This window comes from Orbicella faveolata, unplaced genomic scaffold, assembly GCF_042242905.1.
Source record: "Orbicella faveolata isolate gen_17 unplaced genomic scaffold, um_ofav_v1 contig_12, whole genome shotgun sequence".
Taxonomy (NCBI): domain Eukaryota; kingdom Metazoa; phylum Cnidaria; class Anthozoa; order Scleractinia; family Merulinidae; genus Orbicella; species Orbicella faveolata.
The window spans coordinates 23913285-23937186 of NW_028301539.1; the positions used below are offsets into that span (position 1 = coordinate 23913285).

At 39.4% G+C, this 23902-nt stretch overlaps 1 protein-coding gene, 1 non-coding gene and 1 pseudogene across 2 annotated transcripts in view; 2 read left to right on the top strand and 1 right to left on the bottom strand.

Annotated features, from left to right (window-relative positions):
• LOC110048234 (uncharacterized) overlaps positions 1-23902 on the top strand; it is a 150747-nt gene that overhangs the window by 31738 nt on the left and 95107 nt on the right. The window lies entirely within an intron of this gene.
• Positions 14153-20055, top strand: LOC149117267 (protein mono-ADP-ribosyltransferase PARP12-like; annotated as a pseudogene).
• On the bottom strand, positions 14528-14600 carry Trnas-gga (transfer RNA serine (anticodon GGA)). Its single transcript has one exon. It is a non-coding gene; the product is annotated as a tRNA-Ser (tRNA).

Here is a 23902-nt window from a genome sequence, read left to right on the forward strand (position 1 = left end):
TAGCAAGCATGCATTAGATTTTCCACTCCTAACCACGATGAAGTGTAAAGAATTACTTCTATGTGTCTTGTATTCAATCTCATCCCGATGGTTGGCGTCATTTTCAGAAGAGCGGCATTCCATTGGCTTTTGTTCTATGAGCAAATAGAGCTTATTCACGATAGCCGCCATGTTTGTTTTCATATTATAATGTGAATTAAGCAAGTGACATTCTCGTCCCCATAGCCCTTTTCGTTCCTCATAGCCGGCGGGGCCTTGGCACGAGAATCGAAGGGCTCTGGAGACATAGGATTTTCCATGGATTTTCCAGTCCTAGATTCTAGGACTTACGGTCTTCATGTATGCAGTCGTAATGTCTACATACTGTATAGGATTGTCAGTGGCGGCCGTCGAGCCAGGATTCGAGGAATCTTTGAGTGGTATCAATTTAGAGAATGTTTCCTTCCGTGTTGAACAGAAAGAGGCGATAAGGGACATTGTTGTTTTGAAGAAAGACACTAATTTTTTTACCTGCTTTGGCAAGCCATTGATTTTTCAGTTATTACCCTTTGTTTTTGACTCCAGGCATGCATTAACTGAATCCTTTATTTTCGTTGTTTCACCTTTAAATGCGAGATCAGACCGTGAAGCAAAACGATTTGCAGGTCAGCTGTCTAATAGTTCGGAATACTGAGACATTGAGCGAGGTTGAAATTGAAGATATCAAGCAATCGAAGTATCCAATAATTTATGACTTCCCGGACGCATTTGTTGGAAAATTAAGGAAGTTATTGGATTGTGAAAATGTGAGACGCAATATGACAGCTGTCGTAACTGATGAAGCATATCTCGTTGTAGAATGGCAAGTATTTAATATCTGTCTTGAGTTATTCCCATGTACTACAGTATGATACTGGGCTTTGTAAGCGAACGAATTTGCTCAGTAAGTATGCTTTGGGGACAAAGAATGTGACAAATAAAATTTTGTACCTTTTTTGAAATAGTCAATATGTCTTCTTGTAGATGACTTTTTGTGTACAAGAAATGTAATTTGGCTTCTTTATTTAGTCCTGCCTCACCTTCACTAATTGAGGGTGGAATTCTCTGATTAGGTTGCAAATTATTACAGTGAATGGTGGCATTGTTTGTGAGAACATCATTTCTGTTTTATTGATGCACTCAGACAATCCCAATCCTGTATGAGTGGCTTTCAAACTGTAAAATTTAGTCTGTGACAATTTGATATACTAATATATATTAGTGCAAAATGTGGAAATTCTAATTATAATCATTGTTAAATCAGCAAACATTTGCAAACATTGTATTTACAAGAAGAGTTTTTGGCCTGCATATGCCCAACTAGGTATGCTAGGTGCCAAACTTGCAATGGTGCCTGTAGTTGCACTGACTGCAACGATAACTGAGCAAACAAAATGTCATACATATTATTGCTGTTATTATGTTATACATGTTATACAAAGTTCCCTTGGAATGGTCAGGATCCAGAAATCATTGCAGTGAACCCCAATAGGCAGAACATTTTCTACACATGTTCAACATGACCACACACTAGTGATGGCAAAATCAAAGTGCTGCTTCTCCTGTACATAGCAAAACTACAAGTTACGAGAGAGAGGATGCCCCCAACAGTGATTTACTCCAATTTACATACTCTTATTGTGAACGTTGTACATTGACAATATAATTAGAAAATGTGACCTCAAAACAGTATCCCTAGGTTGATAATTTTCTTAACTTGGCCTGTCTACTCGAAAATGTATTACTGCTACAGTATAAAGGAGAAATTATAGATTGACCACTTGTTCTTGAAACGTGAAAATTTCATTGCTTAGTCCCCATTTTGTAAGTGATGAACACATTGTATAATTTCCAGTCCACTGTACACTTTTAAACTTTATTTATAAGACTATTAATGTTTACATTTCCTCAGTTACTAATTTTTTAAGTACCCATGAAATGAAAAAATCAAGTCTCATTTATTTAGTAAAACCCAAATTGCTCCAAATTTTTCATATGAGACTTGAAGAAATGGGTATATTTTTCTACCCTCAATGTTGGTAAAGAGGTCTCTTCATTTTTAGGCGTTGATTGCAAGTCTCTCAGTGATCAGTTGTCAGGTGGTAAACACAAAAAGAATATCTTAATGTCTGTTTTCAATTGCACATATATCAGAGTTGAGAATTGAATGTGTATAGTTTTATGCAGTGACAGATTTGTTTTGAAATTGATGCCTTGCTGAGACCTGGTTTTTCAAACCCTAATTTCACCTAAATCATTTAATTATACATGACTGCAAAAGGAACACATCCTAACTTTTTGCATCAGTACATAGCTGAAACATTATCCACTCATCATCATTATCATCAGTTCCACTTCCCCATTTGGAGAGTGGGCCAGCAAAGAAAAGTGGAAATCACCCATTGGCCTTCCCATGGTTCCTTCCATTGATGCCAAAGCAAAAAATATGCTAACAATTATTCGCCAGGAAACAAAACCATTTACACACCGTTTTCCTTCAAGTACAAACAGTAATATATTTTAGACATATTTTCTGAAACACCAACCCTAAGTCCGCATTTATAAAAGGTTCCAATTTTTTAAAATTGTGAGAGGCGCTGTAGTGCAGTCGTGTTATTTTTGGAAGCAATAGGTCTAAACTGAGGGGGATTTTTGTTGTGACGTTGATCGCCCTCAAGCTGCCTCAGGGAAAAGACACCTCCGACCACTTTCGACACTTCCGCGGTTCACTCTTCGTCGAGTGCTGACTCGACGAAGATGATTCTCCAACCTGTTGCGAGCCACAAACTCTTTTCACACAAGACCCTACGATCGACAATTCCTGCGAAGAAAGTGGTGCCAGTAACAATGAACGGAATTCTTTAATATTCTTCACCTTTCTGTACATGGTTCGAACCATCGCCAAACTTAATTTCTTACCCAGTTAAAAACACAAGCACTTTTAAAATTTCCGGCTCTTTGCTGCTTTCCCCGCCGAATATATCAACTCAGTGGGGTTTCTAAAAAAACCGTTTTGTTGCAACAGCGACAAGTGTTGAGCCGTGAGTTAAACAATATGGCCCAAATCCTCCATGTCCTCCATTTTAAACACCGCTCAACACCGCTGGTCACAGCTGTTTCATATTTTCGCGCCAACAATCGGCTCGAACATTCTGACTTCCGTTCAAGATTTCTTTGTTTTCAAACAGCCAATCAAAAATTCGAAAATCCTATGTCTCCAGAGCCCTTCGATTTTCGTACCAAGGCCCCGCCGGCTAAGAGGAGCGAAAAGGGCTATGGGGACGAAAATGGGCAAGTGAATTCGGAGTGGGCAAATAATAATTAAAAGTTGTACTAACTCATTCTCTTCAAGTTGAAAAATCAAAAAAAAAATTTTGGAAAGGAAAGAAAGATATGAGCTAGAAGCGTGCACAGAACCGTTACTCGATGATGCAAATTATGACCTTGAAAACAACGACCGACGAACTTATTGAATCGATTTCGTTTAAATTGTGGGTTTTGTTCAACAAATTATATATCACATTGTTCCATATGCTCGAAGCACTTGTCACTATCAAGTTCCATGAACTAACGCGAATGATTAGTAACAGTTAAGAGATTATCAAGGTAAGAGAGTGAATCCCTTATATAGGTCCTCTAACTAAGGTAATGATTCTTAAGGTTACCGTATACCTTCAGAGGTGTCTCGCGTCCAAGCGATGTAGCGCGTCCGGTTTAAGCGGTAGATTCCTAAACCCCTATATCAAATTAAAGCTCATAGAGCTGGCTATCAACCTATATCAAACATTTTGAAATGAAATGAATTGCCGATTTTTTCAGGACCACTAAATGCGAGCGCCCTAATCACCTTTTGGAAGCTACAAGTCAAAGCGAATTTGTTTTTCGCCAATTTATTCTTCCCCCGGTTTAAGGACAAAAAGCGCTAAAAAAGCGTGTCTGCGTTTTGCCATGTTCAATTGTAGTAAAAAGTTACAGAACATGTTCGAAATAGGATTTAAAAAATGTGAAGTGATCGTACAAAAATCGCTCTCGGAGAAAAAATATTTCGAAATAGAAGATTCGCAGACACAGTTTAGTTTATTATATGTTAATCTAGCTACTGTCCAAATTTGAGCGCAATCGAAGAAATTCCCTTTGAGTTGTAACTCTTTAAAGTGTCCGCTTCAAGTCAAAAACTTTAATCGAGAAAACAGAGCTAAGAAAAATCTCTTGCTTCGCAAACAAACTCCGCCCACAAACGCCTTCAACTGGGTTCTCAGATCACTGAGCCAATCAGCCTCAGCTAGAGGACCTCTATGCGGGATTCGCTCTCTTACCTTGATAATCTCTTGTAACAGTACATTCAATCCTAAGAACTTTCACATAGTCTAGGTGTCATGATTAATTTAAAGCGTATGGGATTCCCAGGGGGCAAGCATGCGAAAGGTTACAGTTTACAGGGCTGCATATGCTATAAATTTGTATGGTTTCCTCTTTGAGGGCCCATTAACTGATCTTTTCGAGCCGTTGCCAAGGAAAATTGATTCTCATATAACCATAATAAATACCATATTAGTTAGTTCAGAGCATTAGATTATCAAGGTAAGAGAGTGAATCCCCATATAGGACTTCTACCCAAGGTAATCCCTCTTAAATTATTTTTAGACATGGTAAGCAGTTCTTCTGCGGATGTTACTCGCGCGTTCCGTAGATGTTTTCGTGGAGGATCTGTTTATGTTTCGTTTCGTTTCATTTGAAAGCGAAGGAAAACCTCTCACGCTCTGGGGAATGTCTTCTTTGATATTTTAACTACAAGCAAGGGAGCTTTGGCCCTCGCTATGTTTTGATATATTTCGAAACTTAAATAGGAGTTTCAATAAGAGACGGATGTCTCCCCTACCCAAACAACAACAACAACTGAATGAACGGCAGAGAAATGACTAGAGAAACGAGTGCAAACCAAACAAACGCCCAAACACGCTGGGCAACCGAACAAACAGAGGGTCAAAAATGCAGACAGACGTTCGCGCCCAAGCAGCAAAGGGCAGTTAAGACATAACAACGCCAAAGGCAACTTGTCGATTAAATATCGACTTTATATTCAACCTACGAATCTCTCGAGAATTTAGGTTCACTCAATTTGTCTATCACTGTTAGAAATAGCTCAAGCAAAATATGTAAGACAGCGTCAAAATTCGAAAAAGAAATTTTAAAAATTGCCCGTCGTAGTTCACGTTCCCTCGAATATGTAGAATGTGACTATTTCACGTTGCTGTTTTGTATAGAACGGCAAAGAAATGAAGAAATAATTATAACGCACGCTTACACAGCCATTGTACACGTTGCCGTTGTCATTGTGGTTTACTCATTTAACTCCCTAAAACCGAATAAATGGCAAAAGAATGAACAGCCAAACGAGCACAAAGCTAATGAAAGCCCAGCCGAACAAAAAGACGGCCGAGTGCAGAAAATATCTCTGCTATGAAACGTCTTTTGAAGATCAAAACATATAAAATGACTTCCGGCATTTCCCGCTATTTTTGTCTCAGATAGTTGCGAGAAAGTCGCTTGGCCTCTCCACGCATCGCGCGAGTAACACCCTTGAAAGAACTGGGTGCCATGTCTAACAATAACTTAAGAAGGATTACCTTAGGTATAAGGCCTATATGGGGGATTCACTCTCTTACCTTGATAATCTCTTTTTCAGAGTTATTTCATGTGTGTTAACTTTTGCATGATCAGGAACAGCAGTGATGACGTCATCAGGCCAGGCACTTGGTGATGTGACTAATACTGAAAAAATGCAAAGGCTTCCAGGCAAATTACTTTATCGGGATTTTTTTCTTTGATTTAATATTTCAATTTATATCCTTATTACGCTATGCATAGATTTTGTTCCATTTCTAAAAGGTCAGATTTTGAGAGAATTCCAAAATATTAAAAAATTCGTAATTTTTTTGAAAAAAGCGTGACTTCGAAAAAGGAATGTGTGCTATGCTTTCAACGTTGGCTTTAATCGTAACTCGTTGAAAAAGGCTGGATTTAATGAAAAACCGCGTTTCCTTTAGTATATTTAAAGAAACTGGAAGTGCACCCGATGTATATTGGAAGTTCACCTTATCAACGCCTACGCAATTTACTCTACCAGTGCACTCCGGTGCAATCTCGTTCCCAGAGTCTTCGTTCCCCTTGACCAGCGGTCGGAAAAAGAGAGCTCTGGGAGCAACCATTTCAGACGTGCGCCTCGCGTGCGCCATAGATGCAGACTGCGTAGTGAAACCGGATGGGCAGAATTCGGTTATTTCAAAATGGTTGCTCCCAAAGCTCTCGTTTTCCGACCGCTGGTCAAGGAGAACGAAGACTCTGGGGAACGAGATTGACTTCGGTAAGATCACACAAAGCCACATAGAGTCAGTTTTTCTCTTTCCTTTGCTCTTGTTTTTCTGTTTTTCTCTTATTGTGTCTTTGCATGTACTTTTTTGACTTTGCATCTTGTGAAACACAAAGAAAACACTTCGAAAATGTAAGCGACTTTGCAAGTTATTGAGTTGTTTTTGTTTTCCACGCTCAGGCTGAGGCAAGTAACCGGAAGTGAAATTTCACCTCCATAGCAACGCGCGCGAGCGCACGCATGAATCGGTTAATGGGCCCTTAGGTTTCATGGGTAATCAACCAGATGAAAACACTAATAAACCAGATTAGAATTTTGGTTTCCCTCCTCAGCATCCCATAAAAAAACGTTACAATTAATTTATTGAAGATAGCCCCCATATCGGTAAAAAGGTCTGTTATGACAAGATTAGATAATATACCTGAGAGAACAACTCTTGGTTTAGGTTTTAGACAATCATTAATAACTCTTTGGGTAACTTCATTCCAATACAGGGAAAAGGTGCACTGAGTTGCAGGTTAAGCTCATAGGTGCATGTTCCAAAGGAAAAAAAGATACGCATATTGTGGATTTCAACTCTGGTATTGCAGTGCATGTTAAACACCGATAAATGAAGCAAAATTTAGGAAAAACGTGTGACAATACTTGAAAAGAATTCGACACGTTTGATTTACGGCGTTGCTAGCTTAGGTATATAGCTACAATCATGGACAAAAGTGTTGACACATTTGAGCAAAACAAATGCTTTCTATCGGCGTCCTTCCGTAATTCAGTTGAAAAAAAAACATCTTTTTTGTTGATAGCCAAAGCCCCCTCAGGCTGCTCGTTTTCAATGTTGAAATACGCTCCGTGGACACTGTCACATGGTTACAACATTGAAAAGGGGAGAGGGGGTCGAAATGTGCGAATTGGAGATTGAAAAACTCACGCGTTTACCGAAACAGGTTTTTTTCGGGGAGTGTCTCAACTGCTTTTGTCCATGATATTTGTATATACTTTCTTTATCCTCTGTCTTCTTTTTGCTGTGAGGATCTTCAAAACAATAATAGCGGAGCTCCGGCGGCCCAAAGGGCCGCCAAGCGGAGCCCCATACTCATATAAGAAAGAAAAGGAAACCGATGAATTGATTTTTATGGTTATCATGGCTAGCGGTATTGCTCATGGACGTGTACACACGACGGCGACGACCGCAACGGAGTCATGCAAGATGGTAGCCATACTCCAGCTAATAGGTTGACAGAGACATGCAGCCAATGGTTTATAGCGTCCTTCTTTGATATTGCACATCTATGTTCTGGTCAATTGACATCTGTCAAAACAAAGTGCCCGATGACTGGTATCACATGACCATATTGCGGGCTCAAGTTTAGAGTTCATCAAGGTCACATCTTTTTATGAAGTTGACCACTGACTAAGTGCTGGTTTTCAATTAGATCTCGGGCTCATGTCAGGTTAACTTGTTGTAAACAGGGCCGGGTAATTCGGAAGCCGGTTAATGCTACCCCAGGATTAAAAGTTGACCAAAGAATAAATTTTTCTTGTATACAAATGCCTTTCACTGCTTTTGTTTTGTGTATTTGAGATTATTCAAACTCAAAACAGAAGGTCAAAAAATATACAGAAAACCTCCTCGCAAAGTTACAAAACTCAAATCATGATGAAAATTCTCGCTTATCGTAGTTTAGCTTAATCAGGTTTTGAACAACCCCGCCCAGGAGCTCCGCTTTTAGCCTTGACTAAATCTATATATTATAGTGAAACCTCTATTAAGAAGAAGCACACATGACCTTCACTAAGGTTGCACCGTGTTATAAACTTCTGCACTAGCTGCTACGTAGCTATCTATATCCTGAATTCAATTCTTGAACAACTTTGATGTTGTGTGTAATCTGTCTTCTCAATACTGTGTGGGCCTGTCAATTTTCAATTGACTCTTTCATCAATCATGGCTTTACAATTAACTTAATACTGCACTGTAAATTTAGGCTGGTATTTGCTTATAGAGGTTTTAACAATTCTACATCCCCTCGATAGTAGCCTGCAAACACAGATGGATATCCGGCTTTCGTAACCCAGAAAATTACGTCTGTGTTCACAGGCTGCCTCAATTAATTGAGGTGTCCACTGAATTAGGGTTCTTTGTTAAGGGAAATGAAAGATGCTAACTTTGGAACAGACTTTAAATGAAGAGTGTCTGCTTATTTGGAGGTCCACTTACCTTAATAGAGGTACAACAGTTGTTTCATTCATTGTACACCTGATATTAACTCAGAATAGTTTTCTGCTGTTTTTCTGACTTCTTTACTCATTCAATAGCACTCTTAACAATGTCACTGCTAATAGCACCGAGCATCTAATTTCTTGTTACAAAATTAAGTCCCCAGGTAAGGAGAATAAAACCCTTGATCCACAAGAAAAGCTTGTCAGGATCAAGAATCATTTTCTAGAACATTAGCTCTATTAGAAGTGGTATTGAGAGACTAGATAGGAGATTTTTATGTTGACAGCTGATGGGGGTTAAAGGGTTAAAGAAGGAAAGCAGCATTTTAAAAATACCTTTCAATTTGCATTTGTTTTTCCAGGTTCATGTAATTGGTTTACCTATAATAAATGTATGGGTAGTTTTAAATCAAACAAGTTTACCGTTGTTACTCCTAGTAATGATGTTGTAATATGGTTCTCTGAAATAAATGTCTTGGTCTCAGTCTTCACTATGTGTTCATTATTTTCTAATCCATGTAGAGTAAAGTTAAGGTTACTCTAAACCCTCGCGGGGCTACTTTTTCCAAACTTTTTTTTTTATAACCAAATTAAAGTCCATTATTCAAGGTAACATTTTCCAAAAAATGAAAATAAAATATCAAAACGAGCGCGAGTTATTGGGAAAAAGAGGTTTTTTAAGAAAAGTTAATAAACCGTCAAGGTGTCGTAATCCCCCAACGGCATGGACTACTCAGCGACGTTTTCGCGGCAAACGGCTTAATCCAGAGATCCTATATTAAATACTTTCAATTTGAGATTTCATGTCCGTCAAGACTGCCTTTTTGTAATCACGCTAGGGCAATTGCTCCTCAGTTTCTTTTTGTTTTGTTGCACATCGCGTTTCTCCGTTTTGTCCTTTATTGTTGACCGCCGGCCTAAAACGTATGCGCCTAAAACGTGACTGTAACACTATCGCTTTACCGCGAAGCTCAACTTTCCTCACTGTGAACGCTAGGGGTTCTGTTATTTCATTGGCTGGCGGCATTTTGAGTTGACATATTCCCCTGAGAAGGCGTAACATGTTATAGATGTTATAAATGTTATAAACTTGCACTCGTTTTTGGAGAGAATCCCTCCTCTTTAAATGAATTAATAGGGTATGTAGAATAGACGGTTTTCCTCTAAATTTGGCCAGAACATTCACTGATAGATAAGGAACAAAAACATGTCGGCGAATTCTTTTATCTCAGAGACTTTTCTCGTGGCGGTCTCTAAGGCCCAGTTTAGACGTCGCGCTTCTGCCTGCCCAACTAAATTTAGGAATTAAGTTCGACAAAAGTACGGCAGAAGTACGGCGTCTCAATCAAACTTTTGAATTAAGATCGGCAAACAATTAAGTTCGACAAGCTCTGCCGTGCTACACGACTATGGTACGGTAGCGATTCAAACGTCTTACTTCTGTCGCGCCAAACAAAATTCATAAATTATGTCAATATATTTTGGCGGGATTGCGTTCCCACGGGGAGCTAGGAGGAGAATTGTTACGAGGCATCAGTAAATTCTGAATTTGGTTCGACTCTGGCACGACGTCTAAATCAGAGTTGTTTTTCTGCCGTGCCATAGTCGAACCAAATCGCAATTATGTTCGGCACGGCAGAAGCACGACGCCTGAACTGGGCCTAACGCAACACGTTACGCGAATTTTTCGATAGTGGAACTTGACAGATCTATAAAAAGATAACCAATAGAAATGAAAGAAAATGCTGACACGCTTTAAGGTTACAGTATACCTTCGGGTCGGCAATTTTCTTCAAATTTGGATTTTTGAGTCAAAATAGTGGTCGAAGAATAATCTCTAATTTCTGGAAAAAAAATTGAAAAAGGCTAAATATTGGCGGAGAAATGGCGGTTTTACGTTTTCACCGGAAGTAAAAGTTTACCTCTTGATTGACAGCCCTATGGCGCGTATGCAATCAGCCGAGACGATTTTCGCGGGAATTACCTATATGGATGTCACGAATTGACTGCTCAGTTGATCAGCATTGTTGTTCTGACTACCCAGCATTTTTGGTATTAGGCGTGTCTCTATTATGTTATAAGTAAACACAGACCACGTTTAAACCGTGGACCAGTTCGAAAAAGCGAAAACAGCGAAGAACGAATGAAAATACATCAACGAGTGAAGAAGCGAAAGTTCGCCACGCGGATGAAGCTATAGTTATCGTATAAGGCGGGCAAATATTCGTGGTAAGAGAAAAGAAAGGTTCTGTAAAAATTTCGGAACTTGACAGCAATAACAGGGATGCTGACAGAGACTCTCCTGATGAGTCCGATATCGACGAATCGTCGGACTCATTGAGACCATTTGAAATATTATCCATGCACAGTTGCCCACACACAGTTGCTCTCCGCGCTTTCTTGTGTTTGTTTCCTTCGCTCAGCCACTCTAGCGTTCGTATCCGTTTTCAGTCTTCCCCATTTTGCCAGACCAGCTTCAAGAAAAACTGAGCTACAGAAAAATTATCTCTCTGCCTTCGGTTCCTTGAGCGCATTGCGAAACACAAGAGTTTTTTAGAGATTCGCGCGTAAATTTCACCAGGAGGTTAACGGTAGTAAACTTTCCCTGCCCTGATTGGCTTAGTTATCTGAGAACCCAGTTGAAGGCGCTTGTGGGCGGAGTTTGTTTGCGAAGCAGAAAATTTTTCTTAGCGCTGTTTTCTCGAATAAATTTTTTCACTTGAAGCAGACACTTTAAAGAGTTATAACTCAAAGGGAATTTGTTCAATTGCTCTTAAATTTGGACAGTGGCTAGTTTAACATATAAACTACAAAAGCGTGTCTGGGAATTGTTAATTTCGAAATACTTTTTCTTCGAGAGCGATTTTTGTACAATCACTCCACATTTTTTAAATCCTATTTCGAAAATGTTCTGTAACTTTTTACTGCAATTGAATATGCCAAAACGCAGACACGTTTTTCAAGCGCTTTGGGCCCTGAAACCGAGGAAAAAAATTAAATTGGCGAAAAACGAAATTCGCTTTGACTTGTAGCTTTCGAAAGGTGATTCGGGCGCTCGCATTTAGTGGTCGTGAAAAATTCGACAATTCATTTTCTTTCAAAATTCTTGGTATAGTTTGATAGCCAGCTCCATAAGCTTTAATTTGATATCCGGGTTTAGGTATCTACAGCTTAAACTACACGCGCTACATCGCTTGCGCGCGAGACACCCCGGAAGGTATACTGTAACCTTAACAGATTGATGCTTTGTGATTAACACTGCACAGTTATTTTGCATCAACGATCGCATTTGATACCCGATTAATTCGCTGGAATTTCAGTCGGTCGTTTTAGCGTTAAAGGCTTCTGCCGCCTTAGGAAAACAGTCGGAAAAAAAGAATATAATTTTATCGAATTTTACATTTTATAACCTTTCTATTGATATATAGTTTGTGGGGGTTTCATTCAAAACAGCGCGCGTACGAATTTTTTTCTGGAGGACACCCGCGAAGGTTTGAATTACCTTAAAAGTAGGCTTCTTAAAATTGTGGAGGCACGGTGGCCTCATGGTTAGTTCGCTTGGCTCCAAATCGAGCGGTTGTGGTTCGAATCCTGGCCAGGGTCATTGTGTTGTGTTCTTGGGCCAGACACTTTACTCTCACAGTGCTTCTCTCCACCCAGGTGAATAAATGGGTACTGATGAATTTAATGCAAGGAGTAACCATGCAATGGTCTAACATCCCATCCAGGGTGGAGTAGAAATACTACTTCATGGTACAGAAACCGGGATAAGCTCCGGCCTGATGAGCCACTTGGCTCATATACAGACTTTACCTTTTACCTTTTACCTTTTACCTTTTACCTTTTACCTTTTCCCCATCCCTCCCTGCTCGGGAAGGACCCATCTCAGTCAGCCTGCAGTGTATGCAAGGTGTTTTATTGGGTGCCAGTGAGCAATTGATTGTATATAGCAACCATTTTGAATTTGCAAAACTTGAAGAAGCAGCCTTTTCTTCGATGCAGTCCAATCTCTCTGCCTTGTGAAAGTTTAATTTAACAGGAGACTGGGCCATAGCTTGTAACATGAACCGAGACGATTGCCTCTGTCCAGTGGAAAATTTTGAATTTTTTTTTTTTTTTCAATATCCTAATTAGAAGCATATTATGAATTTTTTTTCCTGATTTTGCCTTGGAAATTTTCATTTTGTTCAGGCCCTGAGACACAGTAGAACAAATCATATCAGATTACTGTCAGAGGTTATAGGGTGAGGGGGAATAAACCTCAATCATGTGATACAGTATATGTGTTTTGTCAGTTTCGTTTCATTTCACCGACCAAAATCTTGTGAGTTGGATATTTTACGGTGTAATTTAAGCGTTTACGTTGTTATTTCTGTGTAATTGACTTCAAATCATTTAAAAAGTACTAAAAATGTCCAGAGCATGAGATAGGTGAGTGTCCGGAACAAGAGCTGTGAGTTTATGGAAGACGTGCAGAAGCAAAGGTCAGTGCATACGTAAGAGAAGCTTACGAAAACGTCAAAACATACGAAAAACATACGAATCGTCAAGTAAATGAACTTTGTTTTTTAACATGCGTTTTATTGCCATGTTTATCACCGCAGTTTGCGTGTTATTTCTTATCAAGAGAAGCTTAGCGCCAGGGATATGGCTAGCCTGCGGACAGGCTCCTGGCGAGGACGGAAAAAAATTCCGGCGAGCGCGAAACAGAAGAATCATGAGAACGAAGATCAGCGAAGCGATCGGAGCGGGACAGGGCTCACTGGGAGCCCCTTCGCAGGAGAAGGGATAGGGCTAAAATGGCGGCGTCGACAAAATCTGGATCGGACCGGACCGGATCACGTATCGGATCACGGACCGGATTACGGATCGGATCACAGAAAAAAAAATAAAGTTTTAAAGAAAAAAAAATAATAATAATAATAAATAAAAAATAAAAGTGGAAAACTAAAATATGTTAAATGAAAATAAGAATCCCCAATTTGACGCAATGACATGTTTATTACAGAGAACGACAAGAGGTCATTTAAAAAGCCACATAAGCGCCTAATTTACGACGAATTTAAATTGTAATGAACAGGCAGATGTAGTTATATTTGAACGTTAGTTGGCTTGAAGCTTGCGTAAACCTCCCATTCTCGTTCTTGAAATTGTTGTTAGTATCAGTACCTAATTCTCGGCTACATTTTCGTGTCAGATGTGAGCGTTACAGTTGGCGTTACAGTTAATGAGAAAACTTACGTACGAAAGCTTAAGGACATGACTTGCTTTAAAGGAGCTACGTCGCGATTTGCGCATCTTGAAAAAAACTAGCCTAGTTTTTCAAGTTCGTCATTTGCAGTCCTCGTTAATCTTTAGCGATCCTCATTCCGTTTTGATTTGTTCATGCCTCTTAAGTGTTTTCTATCCTAGAACACGATCATTTTAAGGTTTTATTCTATTTAAAGGCAACTCTTTACGACCCTAAAAATGACTCTAAAAATCGTGACGTAACTCCTAAAATGTTGTTTATTCTCGGGTTGCGTTATCGTTGACACTATCGATGTTATTATTATAATTTTTTGTAAAACAGCTATATTTCCTTGAAATACAAATGGTTTGTTTCGTTTTATTCCAGTGCGAAATGTCGTATTCCAAACTCACATCTTGTAAAAGTATAGACTTGTCTCAAAAACGGAAATTGTTTGAAATCATCAGGTGTTTAATATTTTTTTGGTTTTTAGTTTTTGTGCTTCGATTCATACGTTCGTCGTATTATTACCATGCTGACTCGTTTTATGACAGTTTACCTTTGATGCAAGTAAATATACGAAATATCATTCATCTGAACTGCGGAGAAAGATCTGAAGACATGATTGATCATCGCAATTATACACACAACTTGAGCAGTTGTGAAATTAAAGGCTGAAAAAAAAATTCAGGCCCGAACGGGACTCGAACCCATGACCTCTGCGATTCCGGTGCAGCGCTCTACCAACTAAGCTATCAAGCCAACTGGGAGCTGGTCACATTGTGAGTTCGTAATATACCCGTAGATGGTGAAGAGTGCAAGTGAATATACGAAATATCATATAGTTGAACTGCGGAAAAAGAGATGAAGACATGATTGATCATCACAATCAAAACCCAACAGCCTGAAAAAAATTCATCTGTGACCAGCTCCCAGTTGGCTTGATATTATAAAAGAATAAAGGAATATCAAACTGAATAACAATTAAATAAAACGTTATGCTCACAGTAGTCATTCTCGTGTAATTTGCTGAAGAAAATTTTGAATTTTAAATCTTGAATTTTGAATTTTGAAATTTTTTTCTTTGATCCGATCCGTGATCCGATCCGTTATCTGGTCCGTGATCCGATCCGTGATCCGGTCCGATCCTGCTTTTGTCGACGGCTCTAAAATGGTGTGACATAGCGTGATGGTTACATGACGCGTTTTCATGTCTTTCATGGCTCCCCAACCGTGACGGGACGGGACGCTTGCTGGCTCAAATCCCGGAAGTATTTTCTATTAGCTTCTATTATGTTAAATTCTGAAACAATCTATAAAGCAAAGCTAAGCCTTAGAACTGAAATGGAGGCGGGCACGCCAAAAACAGCACTGGAAGAATTTGTGAAGCTTCTCTTAGAAAATGGAGGGGAGCTGGAGCTGGAGTTGTTTCAGATTTTGGCGCGTTAGAGTTTGTGAAAAGGTTTCCGCGACTATTCACGGTCAGCCAGACCAGACAAAGGAAATCGAAAGTAATGGTGAAGTTGGATGTACCTCTACAGTTTTGTCCTCAAGCTGGAGAAACCGGTGGATGTACTGATAGAAGATGTGATCAGTTACATTTATGCCCTTTCTTTGTCAAAGAAAGCTGTAAATTTGGTGATAAATGTAAACGATCGCACGATTATCGCGACGAGCACACGATCCGTGTGGTGAGGCACTTCCGTCTTGATTTTCTTAGTTCCTCCCTTCTGCAGAAAATTCTGAAAATAATCGTAGACGAAGGCGAAATCCAGCGAGCTGCAGCAAATCGGTCCGTACCAGATATCTGCAAATTCTACAATAAAGGGGTGTGCAAGAAAGGCCAGCTTTGCCCGTGCCTGCATGTCTGCCAGCACTTTGTTTACGGTGATTGTAAATTCGGCGCGAAATGTAAGAGGGCTCATGATTTTTTTGATGATCATAATAGAACAGTTCTAGAAGAATATGATATGGACGGCATTGGTGTCCGTAGAGTGCTTCAGTGCCTGAAGGGGAGAGAGAGGAAGAGGACTTTGAGTGCTAGTTCTGATGGTGAGAATCGATAATAATTTCAATGGCATGTTTTATTCATGTTGATTCATTTGATGTTTCATTTTCTATCGCAAGTAGCTCAGTTTTTGATCGACCCTTTGACTATCATTGGGTTGGGGGCAGTTGGCAAACATTGCTGCTTGGTACTCTTCTCTCTCTCATCCTGTACCCACCAAATCACAATTTTAATTAAGATAATTAATTAACTGACTAATCAATGACTAAATATTTAATCAATGAAAATGCTACCTTTTTATTCCGTTTGGGGATTTTCTTCTCCAACTGCCAATAGCTAGCCTTCCCATTCCATCCCACCCATTTCAGTTCTACCCCCCCTCCCCGACCTCATGATACCCTTACCAATTATTTATAATTATTGTCTTGTCCTGGAAAATGCTGCCTGTGGCCTCCTTTCACAGAAGGATTACTTTTACCATTTCCAAGGTTCATTACAATTGGCCAAAAAACAACTGATAAAGAATGCAAACAATGTCCCTAGCCACAAGATTAAAAGAGACTGTGCAGATTACCACAACAAGAACAAATGACAAAAGAGGTTTTAAAGTAGTGCAGGTCAGCTGTTCTGGTTTACACCGTCAACTCTGGCTCTCCGTCCATTTCAAAGTAGTAGTATAGTTTAGGGGTCAAATAAAGCGTAAGCCACACCCAGATTGGTCTGTGTAAGGGGTATAAATATTCCAATTTTCCAGTGAGCATCCCTGAACACATGACAGCCCCCTCCCCTCCCCCCACCAGGGTTTTTCCATCTGTCACCCCTCATTATTTTCTGGGACTCCTCAATTGTAAATTATTTTATTGATAATTCAAAATTAATTAAATATTTATTCTGCATTTTGTTGACCTCTTTCTATGTTTTGTCTTCATTTTTTGATTAGCAGAAGATACTACCCCTGTGCGAAGAAGTCTGGTACAAAGCCCAGTGAGGAATACTGGTGGTAACTTTCCGATGCCACCACCATCGATACAGAGATCAGGTTCCACTCACTCTCTACCAGAGATCTGTAAATTCTACAGCAAAGCAACCTGCAAAAAAGGTGAACAGTGCCACTGCCTATACGTGTGTGAGCATTTCATTACTGGTGATTGCAAATTTGGTGAAAAGTGTAAGAGAGAACACGATTTCTCGGATTCACACAATAGAAGAATTTTAAAAGAACATGATATGGGTAACATTAGTGAACTTAAAGTCCTGTAACGTCTCCGGACAAGAGAAAGGAAGCGAACTGTGAGCACAAGTTCTGATGGTGACAGGCCAGAACAGTTAATGTCTTCATCAGCAAACGCTATTGGTGTTCCTTCCATTCAAGCAAATAATAACACTGACAAGGATACTGAAATTTGTGGATTTAACTTACGTGGCAAATGTAACTATGGTAACAGCTGCATCCACCGTCATACAGAGCTACCTTATTTGTGGGAATTTGCTGTACAGGGTGATGACAAATGGGAGAGCTTTTCAAGTGACCTCAACATGATACTGGAGCGTGCTTACTGTGATGTCAAAAATGACATCTCAGAAACTGTGATGATTGAGGGTTCTGTTTGTCTTGCCCGTTTTCAAGACATGACTGCTGTTCCACTTGGCTCTGGAGCACTTGTTGGTATGTATCTGCTACATGGTAAATTTGAAAGCAAACAGGGGATTCAGAGTGGGTGAATGGGTTGCATCATAGAGACTGCCAGTGAGACTGCTATAGACCCTTTTCATAAATGGCTGCCAATTTAAAATTGTTTTGTATTCATTTAAATTAACCTCACTAAACTCGTTCGGGAGTAAAAATTCTTTTGAATTCACAAATCAAAAACAAGGTTAGTCAGGCTAATTTTAATACTTACAAAAGAATTTATAATTGGCAGCCATTTATGAAAAGGGTCTATATATATATCTTAACTCTATTTCCAGTATCCATGTGGTTTTAAGACCAGCTGAATACATATTAAGCAAGTCCCTCCTCAGCAGAAATGTATCATGACTGACCTTCCAAGGAAATGCTTATTAGGGATCATATAAAACCTACCTCCTAATGGGAGGGAAAGTTAAGTGACTAGAAGAAGTTCTACTAAAACCTACCTCCTGATTGTGATTGGAGGGAACGTTAAGTGACTACCGGTAAAAGGAGTTCTATTCCCTGTGTGTGATGTGAAAATCCATTGCAGGGCTACACCAACCCTAGCAGTAAATTTGCCAATACCCATGATTTTTACTCCCAGATGGAGAGAAGAAGCTCTGTGAGAGTGAAGTGTCTTTCCCAGGGCCATCACTCAAACCTGGGCCACTTAATTTGGAGTAACGCTAACCTGTAGGCCACTGCCTCTCCATAGGAGGGTGTCCACAAACTCTACCTGTCATTCCTTAAATAAAAATTGTATTGAAGGACCTGGGACACATTATTATCCTGTCTAGCAAGTAATGGGTCATTCCAGAAAGAAAAAAACACTCTCCATTAAAATTTCCAGTGAGCTTCCTGGGGGTGGATACAGATATTTCCTGGAACTGCACAATAATGTAGTGTTCATGTGTCCCCTTAAAGAAGGTCTCCCAAACTGTAGACAGTAGTTTACACCAGAGCCGATGTCTAACCAGTTCATCTTTGTTCTAGATATATCAGCTTCAAATGCTAAGTTTTCAAAGGTTCGAAGACTGTCCACCATATCCTCAGTAATTGCTGCAGCTGGCCATGTTTTTAGCACAAGATGGCAGTGGTATTGGAAAGATGAGAATGGCAAGTGGCAGTCATATGACGCTCCTGGTGATGAACATGCTGTCAACCCTACAAGCAGTCAGTGTTTTGAAAGAGACTATGTAGCAGGTACGATAACTGTACTGGTAAGGAAGTGGTTGATAAGATCAGTGAAAGCAGCTAGGAAGCAAATGGACTATTAAGAATTAAGCGAGGACACCATGAGTTATGTACTAAGGGGTGAAGAAATGACCTGAAAGATACAATATGGAAGGGAGTGCCAGATGAGTTTGTTCATGCTTGAATGTGTCAGTTATCTAACATATTGCTGCAATTCGTTTGCAGGAAAGGACAATCATGCATTTAGTGCAGGCCATCACCGCTACACTTTGCACTTTAAAGAATGGTGCCAACAGAACGATGTGCATAAAACCAAAAGACTTGTTAGACGAAGACCTGGGAGTTTGTTTCCAAAGAGAACATGAAAGACATTGTTCAAAGGTAAATAAAGAATTCAAAATAATCAGTAACTTGGAAAAAGTGGAAGTGCCCGAGGGAAGTCCCATTTAAAAAATACAGGGGTGCTCAACGGTAATTTTGAAAAGAACCCCTAAGAGGTACCAAGATCCTCTTTTGTGGGCGTGGCTTGAATTTTTTTCACCCCTAAGAGGTACCAATTCTAAAACAACGCATTAACTGACACTTGCATAATTTTTAATAGCATTTAAGACGATTGTTTCGAATACCTTTTACTCGTACAGTTGATTATCAAATATCTTCTGTCATATTTTTTTTCCGCTCAATACCCTAAAAGGTACTGCAAAGCCCTCGAATTGGACCTTTTGAGCCTGAACACCCTAAGAGGTACTAAAACTCTCCCAGGGAGGGCGGCAGTGTTGCGTAGGTTGCAAAAAAAGAAAACAAATAAGCAGACAAAATAAGAAATGGTTTATTTCTCAAAAGAATATGATAATCATGATCTCTTGTTTTTCAATCAGACGGAGAGCAGCCGTCATGGCCGTTCCAACAAGCTCAGCTTCCACTGAATCAGAAAGTTTACCAATCCATTGGACGCCCATTCCTGAAGGCAAAGACTACTCCTGTGTGGTTTTGCAAACCATTTCTGATAAATACAAGAAGACTGAGAAAACATTTCAAGAGACCATGGATGGAAGTCACGAAATCATCGGGATCGAGCGAGTGCAGAACCCGGATTTGTGGATTCCATACATACAGTAAGTCGGTCAAGGGCCGGTCAGTTTGCAGGCTTTCATATTAGCTTATGTTCAGAAAAAAAATACTCATATTTCAGGACATGTTCTTTCAGTTGTTTACAGAGAGGTGCATAAGGCGGTTAAGTATTTCTTCCGAGGAAACTTTTCCAAAGGGACTTAGCAGCCTTCTCCTGCTACTACTTCCACAGAGCAACTACTTTCGCAGGGTTCGCCGCTATTTTCGAGGAGATTCACATACAACAATGAAACCGTTACTTTCGGAATCGATCCGAAACTTAACGCAACATTATTGCATTAACATACAGTATTAATAGTTAGTGTGATAAAATGCTTTCTCTGTCCTTTTTTCTTCGTTTGCAATTTGCAGAAGAAAAATCCGCATGGCTAAGAAATCTGGCAAAGAACCTGAGGAGCGGCAACTTTTCCATGGCACAAACCCCGAAACTGCCAAGGCCATCTGCCAGCAAGGGTTTGACCGGCGAATGTGTGGAAAACATGGCACATCTTATGGAAAGGGAAGTTATTTTGCTTGTAAAGCCAACTATTCACACCGTTATTCAAATCACGGTGTTTCTCGAGGTTGTAAGCAAATGTTCTTGGCTAGAGTAGTGGTGGGTTCTTACGCTAGAGGTGACAGTACCTGACTCGACCTCCACCTAAGGATCCGTCGAAGCCAAATGTGTTGTACGATTCGTGCTGCGATAACACAGCTAATCCAGCATTGTTTGTCATCTTTGAAAACGGGCAGTCTTATCCTGAGTTCTTGATCACATACCTGTGATCTGGACCTTTTGCTGTCATACGGTACCGTACCGTACCGTACCGCAATAGCGTAACGTAACGTATCATACCGTAAAGTACTGTAACGCACCACTGTTACGTTACGTGTTTTACAATATTTGAAGTTATTTTCATATGTTTCTAAGAACTTTCACATAGTCTAGGTTTTCTTAGTTTTAGGTAGAAATTTACCAATTATGATAACTTTAGATAATGTACCCGAGAGAACAACTCTTGGTTTAGGTTTTAGACAATCCTTAATAAAGGCCACTCATTGCGTAACTTCATTCTAACACAGGGAAAAGGCGCACTGAGTTGCGGGTTATATAATAAGTGCATTTTCCAGAGGAAAAAAATATTCATGTCGTGTACTGCAACTCTGGTATTGTATTTAACACCGATAAATGAAGCAAAATTGAAGAAAAACGTGCGACAGTACTTGAAAAGACATTCGATTGACAAACGTTGCTAGCCTGCTAGCCTATTTGATAGCTATATAGCTAGGGATAGGACACTTGGTAGGTAAGCGCAGATTGTTAGTTGACCGTTTTCTAAATCTATCAATACTATAAAGATTTCAAATGTCGAAGTTGTCGAAAAACAAGAATTTATTTTTGCTATTATCCATAATCGTACATACTTGTGTTTGTGATGTCTTAGGGTTCATTTGAACATTACCCCGTAAACGTAACCAAAATGAAAAGTTATGAAAAAAGCAGAAAAAAAAAACAACAAAAAAGAAACAAATCTAAAACCAAAAACAGTAAAAGAAAGGTCTCAGTTGTCAGCTTGCTGCATTTATGAACTAGAAATTTTAGGTAAGAGGTGAAAGCAAAAAGGTAACTACCATTCACTCCAGTTGTCTGTGTGAATGGAAAGGAAACCGGCGGGCTGTAATCAGTCGTGGGTGAATGTTTTGATTGGACGGAGTCATACATCACCTGTTGTTGAACCAAATTTACGTTTCTTGTTCGATGCACTTTACTGGCTTGAAAGTTGTGTGCATCATGCAAGCGCGCTAGTAGTTTTATTGTCGATAACTAAATTTTCAAGTTTTGGAACCTTGTCGTCAAACACTTGCTGCACACAATAGTTGATTGGTTTAATACAGTCGCCGGATAACATTTTATGATCAGTCTTAGGACTTCCAACTGAACGACAGCAATTTTTGCGGAAAGTCTCGGTATTTTGGCTCTAAGAAACTTATTGGTAGGCAGCAGCATGCAGTACAGTAGACTTCAGATTTCATGTTGTATGAACGCTTTCAAAAAGTGTTAGTTACACAGCAATCATGTCGAGTGAGAGGTGCAATGGCTTAGTGATCAGTACTTTAAACTCTGGATCCAAAGATCTTGCTTTGAGCCCGGTCGGGTCATTGTGTTGTGTTCCTGGGCAAGGCACGTAACTCTCACAGTGCCTGTCTCCACCCAAGAGAGCCAATGGGTACTGGGGTATGGTTGGGATAACTAACCAAAATGTTAGAGGTAGTGACATGGGATGGCCATCTGGGGCCCCTTTCTCGAAAGTCCCGGTAGCTACCGGTCCCGAAAAGCTTTTTGTTGTTTGCCGTTTCTACATCCAAGATCTAGGTATTAATAGTTTTGACATTCACACAACAAAAATGTCAGGAAACGAAACAGAATTGACTGGTTTTTGAGCTAAAACCCGCAGTACTATTCCTGAGATTTATATCTTAAAATTCGGCTACGGATCCGTTAAGTTACCGAGCCTTTCGAGAAACGAGCCCCTTGGTAATTTAATTAATGATTGTGGCTATAGTATCCTGTAACAGCGAGTGCTTCTACCGAAGCCGGAGTTAAATGCCCCTTTCATCAGAAAAGAAAACAAATAAACAAAAAACAAATGAGACAAAGAAAAAAAAAAGCTTCAATAGAAAAAAAAAAAAGAAATCCCACTGAGTAACATTACTTAGAGCTTGTAGGAACTCGAAGAAAAACGTCAAAACGGTAGTGGAGGTATTTATAGTTATTCAAGGAAGGAAAAGGAAAATTAGATAGTATTAAAACTGAGCCATTATGGCATGTAAGACGTACCTTCTGTAGCAAATACTCGGTATCATGATATAGTTAAAGTCTGATTAGATAACACAGAAGAGAACCAGAAAGTAAAACCCGTCTCACTTGTAGCGAGTCTAGAGCCAGGATTGGTGTGAAATTTTCGAAGTCCGGACCATCAAAGGCCAATGTTGAAAAGACTCGGTCTAAAGACAATGAATTATTTTTTACCTCTTTCAGACTTTTTGAAGTTATATTCGCATTTTCGTTTATACTTTTTTTTTTTTTTTCGACTGGCTTATTGTTCAAAGCAGAAAGCCCAAGAGTTAAGTTACACAATGGAATCAACCCGGTATTAGGGACATCGTCTTTATTACGAGACGGGTATCTACAACTTTGGTCACAAGGGTTGGAAAACGTCATTCTATATGCATTTTGCCGTACGCCACTCCTGTACAACGATGACAAAGCACTTTCATTTGACACAAACTTGCATTTTACCATTTTCCAACATTGAAAGGGGAAATGAGGGTGCTGACACTTATTCTGAAGGTATTACGGTTATGATTTCATGTTTTTGCATATTTTCCAACACAATTTGTCCATGGTTGTGGGTATACTGTAGAAGTAGTGAAGATTTAGTTCTATTTTCCATGGCATTTCGTCCTATTAGTAAAACGGGTTTTGTTTTTACGCTCGTAGATAGATTTAGTGTTTTTCAAGTTTTGATGAAGATGTCTGTTTTATATCTCGTCTGAATGTGAGGGATTCAAATGTTGTTCTCTCTTCTCAGTTATTTTTTAGTGTAATTTTTAACAACGATTATTTAGCATGCATAAACAAGCAAAAACTAACGATAAAACACAACGTTTCGGTGTCTTCATGACGCCATTGTCGAGGTAATGAAAAATAAGAAATGCAAATTCTGCGAATTAATAAGGGTGTATGTATTCCTTATTTTCCAATAACTTGACAATGGTGTCATGAAGATACCGGAACGTTGGTTTGTATCGCCAGTTTTTAGTTGCATTTTTGGTGTTAAAACACAACGAAATACTCATTTGTAATGTAGATGACAATAAAGTCAATAAAATTAATTCGTGTTATAAATGGTAAACGCTGTACTATATATCGAGTTCAATTTACACTAAATTAAAGGAAGGGAATTTAGACCTGAAACAAATTCCAACCAGGATTCTTATGTAAATGTAAATGTAAATGCAAATTTAATGTCAAACACAGGGAGTGCTCGCGCGATCACCCGAGCCAGAGGCTCATGA